Below are 8513 nucleotides of genomic sequence, written 5' to 3'. Positions count from 1 at the left end.
TCACTGGTAGTAGTTATATAGATGCCTCCAATCACTGGTATTAGTTATATAGTTGCCTCTAATCACTGGTCGTAGTTATATAGTCGCCTCCAATCACTGGTAGTAGTTATATAGTTGCCTCCAATCACTGGTAGTAGTTATAGTAGTAGTGCTATACTTGCCTCCAAGCACTAGTCTTGGAGGTATTAAAATACCTCAGTGGAGGTACACTCCGAAAATCCGAGAAGAAAAATATTATTTACTGTAAACATCAAACATTTCTTCAAATGAGAAACGTTCAAGGGGTCTAAACGTGCATGTTAATACGTCATAAAGAGTGACGGAGACGAGCCAGAAGGCCGTGGACAGGCTGCTGACGGAGGTGTGGGTTATTGTTTACCTGTCAGCGGCCGGCTGCTAAATCACACCTTATCGGCAGCCGTCATCACCTCGGCTGCACACACACGCACACACACACACACACGCATACACACACTTTCCAATGTTGTCACATTAGCAGGAGACTTGGGAGAGAGGCGAGTGAGATGGTTTAACACTGCCCAGGGCGGGGGGTGTTAGGATTACCTTGTGTGTATGGTGGAGAAATATGAGTGTGAGAGTGTGTGTGTGTGTGTGTGTGTGTGTGTGTGTGTGTGTGTGTGTGTGTGTGTGTGTACTCACCTATTTGTGCTTGCGGGGGGTTGAGCTTTGGCTCTTTGGTCCCGCCTGTGTGTGTGTTTGAGTGTGTATGTGTTCTCCTGCTCCTTCGGTTCATTTCAATTTCACACTAAAAGAAAATGTAATGTGTCTATGACTCATCTGAGCTTCCTCCATCCATGCCCTCTTGTTCTGTTGGTATACACTGTGAACATTTCATATGTTCCTACTCTGCCAGTCCCCTTAATTATTTTATACATCTCAATCATGTCTCCTCTTTTCTTGCGCCGTCTTCTTCTCTAGCTGTTACAGGGAGGTAGTTGCCCCCTCATCAAGTACTGTTCTTTTGGTCTGCTGATCCCTGTTCTCATTTCCATCACCTTACACTTGCTGCTGTTGAACTCCAGTAGCCATTTCTCCGACCAGCTCTGCAGCTTGTTTAAGTCGTCCTGGATAATCTTAGAGTCCTTATCTGCCACAACTCTTTTATTAACTTTTGCTTCGTTTGCAAATATTGACATATAAGACAACTCCTGTCAATAAGTCGTTTACATAAATTTATAAAAAATTATGGTTCCCAGAGAAGAGAGGAGACAACAGCAACAAAGCCAGGACTCAGGTTCATGTTGGGTATGTTGGGTATTAGAGCCGATTCAACAAGACGGCGTCTGTGTAGAGTAGAGGCAGGAAAGATTATTTTAGAGGAAGATAGAGGTATCATCCAATTGATTCTAATCAATAGGATGATTAGAATCCCTATCATGACAGAAGAGAGCATGGTTTGTGTCTGCAGACTTAACACTTCTTTTGTGTTCCTTAAGTCAGTCATTTAGTGTACGGCCAGTTACCCCAAAGTATTGGAGAGGACAAGACGAACAGGAAATAGAGTAGACACCAGCAGCATTAGAAGCAGGAGGAGCAGTGTGAACTAGATTGCTACGAAGTGTGTTAGTTTGTCGGAAGGCGAACTTTATGTCAAGAGGACGAAAGGTATTAGTAAAAGTTTAGAGTTCAGATATGCAGGGAAGGCGTAATACAGTGCTACTAGTGTTGGAAGCAGGTTTAGGATGATAGAAATTTCGTTTAGCTTGAGAATAGGTACAGTTGATAAACTGTAAAGGGTAACCAAGGCGAGAGAATGATTTGTAGATAAAGGAAATTTCAGAGTCAAGAAACTGAGGGTCGCTGATGCGTAGAGCGCGGAGGAAGAGAGAGACGAGGACACTTTTCTTAACAGATTAACAGGAGGAGGATGGTAGGAAAAGAAGTGAATATACATGCCACTATGCATGGGTTTGTGGTAGACAGAGAAAAAGAACCCGGACACACAGCTGTGAACGTCAAGAAAAGGAAGGAGGGAATTAGATTCCCACTCAACTTTGAAATGGATGGAAGGAGCCCCATTGTTAAGAGAGGAGAGGAAAGGCTGGAAAAGATTAAGGTCACGAGGCCATAAAGCAAAAATGTCATCAACATAGCGAAGCCAGAGAGAGAGGGGGACGAGTATCAAAAGAAGGAAGAACAGATTCGAAATATTCCATGTAGAGATTACCAAGAACAGGGAAGAGAGGGGAACCCATAGCCACACCGAAAGTTTCAGTGAAGTATTTACCGTTGAAAGAGAGAGAGTTAAGAGTCAACACAGAGTCTGACGAGTTCGAGGAAAACGTCAGTGGGAAGCGGGAGTCCTGTTCCTCTTCCCTATCATACTTAGTTTCAAAGCTCTGAATAGTGTTTGAATATATGAATTGAATAGCTATGAATCTGCGTGTACTCACCTAGTTTTACTCACGTAGTTGTACTTGCGGGGGTTGAGCTCTGGCTCTTTGGTCCTGCCACTGAACTGTCAATCAACTGGTGTACAGATTCCTGAGCCTATTGGGCTCTATCATACCTACACTTGAAACTGTGTATGGAGTCAGCCTCCACCACATCACTTCCTAATGCATTCCATTTGCTGTGCGCGCGTCTGTGTTTTCATGAGTGTGTGTTTGTGTGTGTGTGTGTGTGTGTGTGTGTGTGTGTGTGTGTGTGTGTGTGTGTGTGTGTGTGTGTGTGTGTGTGGTGTGTGTGTGTGTGTGTGTGTGTGTGTGTGTGTGTGTGTGTGTGTGTACCTGAGTTTACCTATAGATGGAAGGAGAGGGCAAGCACCATCTCCACACTTAGGGTGTTATGCTCCCCCAAACGGGGACAGATTGGTTTATTGTAACAGATTTTTCGCTGTATAATATTTATTAAGGTTGTAAATAGCGTCAGCACTGATGTTTATCTTCGCAAGAAAACATCTGTGTGCCCCCCCCCCCCCCCCACACCTGCCCGCGAGCGTGCACACACACACACACACACACACACACACACACACACACACACACACACACACACACACACACACACACACACACACACATTTTGTAATGGTCAAACAAATCGTTCTTAGAGTTTAACCCAAACAAATGTACTGTAATGAAGATAGGTGTAGGGAGCAGGAGGCCAGATACAAGGTATCATCTGGGAGATGAAATACTTCAAGAGTCAGAGAAAAAAAAGACTTGGGGGTTGATATCACGCCAGACCTGTCTCCTGCAGCACATATCAAGAGGATAACATCAGCGGCATATGCCAGGTTGGCCAACATAAGAACGGCATTCAGAAACTTGTGTAAGGAATCTTTCAGAACATCATATACCACATATGTCAGACCAATCCTGGAGTATGCAGCCCCAGCATGGAGTCCATATCTAGTCAAGGATAAGACTAAACTGGAAAAGGTTCAAAGGTTTGCCACCAGACTATTACCCGAGCTGAGAGGTATGAGCTACGAGGAGAGACTTCGGGAATTAAACCTCACTTCGCTGGAAGACAGAAGAGTTAGGATGGGACATGATCACCACATTCAAGATTCTCAAGGGAATTGATAGGGTAGATAAAAACAGTCTATTTAACACACGGGGCACACGCACTAGGGGACACAGGTGGAAACTGAGTGCCCAAATGAGCCACAGAGATATTAGAAAGAACTTTTTTAGTGTCAGTGTGGATGACAAATGGAATGCATTAGGAAGTGATGTGGTGGAGGCTGACTCCATACACAGTTTCAAGTGTAGATATGATAGAGCCCAATATGCTCAGGAACCTGTACACCTGTTGATTGACGGTTGAGAGGCGGGACCAAAGAGCCAGAGTTCAACCCCGGCACAATCTCAGGCGGACCCTCGGCGTCTTAAGACGTGTAATCCAGTGACTACTATGAGCTGTGGACTGGTTTGCCTTATCCCTCCGGATATTACCTTCACGTAAGGGGAGCCGGTCGGCCGAGCGGACAGCACGCTGGACTTGTGATCCTGTGGTCCTGGGTTCGATCCCAGGTGCCGGCGAGAAACAATGGGCAGAGTTTCTTTCACCCTATGCCCCTGTTACCTAGCAGTAAAATAGGTACCTGGGTGTTAGTCAGCTGTCACGGACTGCTTCCTGGGGGTGGAGGCCTGGTCGAGGACCGGGCCGCGGGGACACAAAAGCCCCGAAATCATCTCAAGATAACCTCAAGATAACCTCTTAGTCACCGGCTCATATGTTTAGCTCACTAAACCACTTGAAAATCTCAGTCATATTTTCCCCTTCATCCTGCTTCAGTCTGGCAAGTGTCGAAGCTGTTACGCAAGCACCTACGAACCTGTACATCTTTTCTCAATCTTTGGCGGCTTTGTTTACAATTATTAAACAGTTAATGAGCTCCGAAGCACCAGGAGGCTGTTTATAACAATAACAACAGTTGATTGGGAAGTTTTCATGCTTGTAAACTGTTTAATCAATTTAACCAAAGAAGTCAAAGATTGAGGAAAAGATGTACACGTTCGTGAGTACTTGCGTAAGTGCTTCGTGAATCCGGGCCCCTGAAGCTCAGCCTCGTCTGTCTTATTTGAAGCCTCTGTAGCAACTGTATCCATTCTGTACTATAACTGATGATATATATAGATATAGCTATTATATCTATGATATATAGATATAGCTATTCTCATCTTGGCTACATATTTTAGTGAAACTATTTAACACATGCATGGGAGATAATGTGTTAAAATAGAAAGGAAAAAAGACAATTAGGGGGGGAAAGCCCCCCAAGCCATTAAGACCATATAGCACTGGGAACGGGTCAGGATAAGGATTTGGGATGGGACGGGAGAAGGAATGGTGACCCAACGACTTGGATGGTCGGGGATTGAACGCAGACCTGCATGCAGCGAGACCGCCGCTCTATATATATATATATATATATATATATATATATATATATATATATATATATATATATATATATATATATATATATATATATATATATAGAGAGAGAGAGAGAGAGAGAGAGAAAGAGAGAGAGAGAGAGAGAGAAAGAGAGAGAGAGAGAGAGGAGGGTACCACCTCTAGCTGGAGGAAGGGGGACCCATAGCCTCGGAGGAAACCACGCATATATATATATATATATATATATATATATATATATATATATATATATATATATATATATATATATATATATATATATATATATATTCCGGTGGCCAATCAGTAGATATTAATTCATGTTTTTTGATGTTGAGAAATAAGGTTACAGATGTATGGAGCACCCAGCTAAGTAGCTTCGTAGAAGCTAACTCGCTGGAGCACTTTAAGCTCAGGCTAGGCAGCTAGGGGCATCAGATAATATAAATAACTTCAGAATGCAAATTGGGCTCGATGCGGGTATAATAGGCTATGTTAAAATAGGGAACACCTCGAATGGGACAGTTACCGTTCTTCTCTTGCTTTCTGTCGCTTCTTGTTTGTTCAATTTTGCTCCTGTGGGTTTGTTTATTGGGCAGCGCCACTCATCCTGTGAGTGGACACACCGCCATAGTGACAGTATTGGGCAGCGTCACTCATCCTGTGAGTGGACACACCGCCATAGTGACAGTATTGGGCAGCGCCACTCATCCTGTGAGTGGACACACCGCCATAGTGACAGTATTGGGCAGCGCCACTCATCCTGTGAGTGGACACACCGCCATAGTGACAGTATTGGGCAGCGTCACTCATCCTGTGAGTGGACACACCGCCATAGTGACAGTATTGGGCAGCGTCACTCATCCTGTGAGTGGACACACCGCCATAGTGACAGTATTGGGCAGCGTCACTCATCCTGTGAGTGGACACACCCCCATAGTGACAGTATTGGGCAGCGTCACTCATCCTGTGAGTGGACACACCGCCATAGTGACAGTACTGGGTAGCGTCACTCATCCTGTGAGTGGACACACCGCCATAGTGACAGTATTGGGCAGCGTCACTCATCCTGTGAGTGGACACACCGCCATAGTGACAGTATTGGGTAGCGTCACTCATCCAGTGAGTGAACACACCGCCATAGTGACAGTATTGGGTAGCGTCACTCTTCCTGTGAGTGAACACACCGCCATAGTGACAGTATTGGGCAGCGTCACTCATCCAGTGAGTGAACACACCATCATAGTAACATTAATGGGCAGCGTTACTCATCCTGTGAGTGAACATACGACCCTGAGTTTGCAGAGAGTCAAGTCGTATTCAGCTTCCGGAGTGAATGTGTACACACACACACACACACACACACACACACACACACACACACACACACACACACACACTGTTGTTGGGCTGTTGGGCCTGATAGAATCTCACCATGGATACTAAAGGAAGGTGCAGAAGCACTAAGTGTGCCACTCTCTATGGTGTATAACAGGTCACTGGAAACAGGAGACTTACCAGAAAGTTGGAAGACAGCTAACGTGGTCCCAATATACAAAAAGGGTGACAGGCAAGAGGCACTGAATTACAGGCCAGTTTCCTTAACTTGTATACCATGCAAGGTGCTGGAGAAGATCGTGAGGAAAAGGCTCGTAGAGCATCTGGAGGGAAATAACTTTGTAACGCACCACCAACATGGGTTCAGAGATGGTAAATCGTGCCTCACAGGGTTAATAGAATTTTATGACCAGGCAACGAAAATTAGGCAGGAAAGAGAAGGGTGGGCCGACTGCATTTTCCTGGATTGCCAAAAAGCCTTCGACACAGTACCCCATAAAAGGCTGTTAAAAAAGTTGGAGCAACAGGCAGGAGTAAAAGGGAAGGTGCTCCAGTGGATAAGGGAGTACTTAAGCAACAGGAAACAGCGAGTAACGGTGAGGGGGAAGACATCAGAGTGGCGAGATGTCACCAGCGGAGTCCCACAGGGCTCAGTACTTGGACCCATCCTGTTTCTAATATATGTGAACGATCTTCCAGAGGGTATAGACTCATTCCTCTCGATGTTTGCTGATGATGCAAAAATTATGAGAAGAATCAAGACGGATGAAGATAGACAGAGACTACAGGATGACCTGGATAAACTGGAGGAATGGTCTAGAAAATGGCTGCTGAAGTTCAACTCTGGAAAGTGTAAGGTGATGAAATTAGGCGAAGGGAGCAGGAGGCTGAACACAAGGTATCATCTGGGAGGGGAAATCCTGCAAGAATCAAATAGAGAGAAGGATCTGGGGGTTGATATCACACCGAACCTGTCCCCAGAGGCCCACATCAAAAGAATATCATCAGCGGCATATGCTAGACTGGCCAACATAAGAACTGCCTTCAGAAACTTGTGTAAGGAATCTTTCAGAACCCTGTATACCACTTATGTAAGACCAATCCTGGAGTATGCAGCTCCAGCCTGGAGTCCATACCTAGTTAAACACAAGACAAAGTTAGAGAAGATTCAGCGGTATGCCACCAGGCTCGTCCCGGAACTGAGAGGATTGAGCTACGAGGAAAGGCTAAAGGAGCTGAACCTCACATCCCTGGAAAACAGAAGAGTAAGGGGAGACATGATAACCACCTACAAAATTCTCAGGGGAATTGACAGGGTGGACAAAGACAAACTCTTCAGCACGGGTGGGACACGAACAAGGGGACACAGGTGGAAACTTAGTACCCAGATGAGCCACAGAGACGTTAGAAAGAATTTTTTCAGTGTCAGAGTAGTTAATAAATGGAATGCACTAGGAAGTGATGTGGTGGAGGCTGACTCCATACACAGTTTCAAATGTAGGTATGATAGAGCCCAGTAGGCTCAGGAATCTGTACACCAGTTGATTGACAGTTGAGAGGCGGGACCAAAGAGCCAAAGCTCAACCCCCGCAAGCACAATTAGGTGAGTACAATTAGGTGAGTACACACACACACACACACACACACACACACACACACACACACACACACACACACACACACACCCGTCCCCCCCCCTCCCCCCACCACCCACAAAGCCCTAGGCTTACCCCTCTGTAATTATTCCAGTGAACATGGCCGGGTTTGGCTAGGTCTAACCCACTCCCTGGCGGACCTCTGGTCGATTTATCGCCCGATAGCACCGGGCGGTTTCCCCGGCACGACCCGGGGCTCCATTACGCTCTTGGTAAACAAGGAGGCAATAAAGCTCTTAATGAATCCATCAGCTTAGATCTATATCCCAGCCGAGTCCGGTCACTGTAGCGTGTGGTACAGTCACTCACCCGTCACTGTAGTGCGTGGTACAGTCACTCACCCGTCACTGTAGTGCGTGGTACACTCACCCGTCACTGTGCTGTGTGGTACAGTCACTCATCCGTCACTGTAGTGCGTGGTACAGTCACTCACCCGTCACTGTAGTGCGTGGTACACTCACCCGTCACTGTGCTGTGTGGTACAGTCACTCATCCGCCACTGTAGTGCGTGGTACAGTCACCCTTCACTGTGCTGTGTGGTACAGTCACTCATCCGTCACTGTAGTGCGTGGTACAGTCACTCACCCGTTACTGTAGTGTGTGGTACAGTCACTCACCCGTCACTGTAGT

This window comes from Procambarus clarkii, chromosome 30 (assembly GCF_040958095.1).
Source record: "Procambarus clarkii isolate CNS0578487 chromosome 30, FALCON_Pclarkii_2.0, whole genome shotgun sequence".
Lineage (NCBI taxonomy): Eukaryota > Metazoa > Arthropoda > Malacostraca > Decapoda > Cambaridae > Procambarus > Procambarus clarkii.
The sequence above is the reverse complement of the archived record's forward strand: the minus strand, read 5'-3'. Positions refer to the sequence as shown.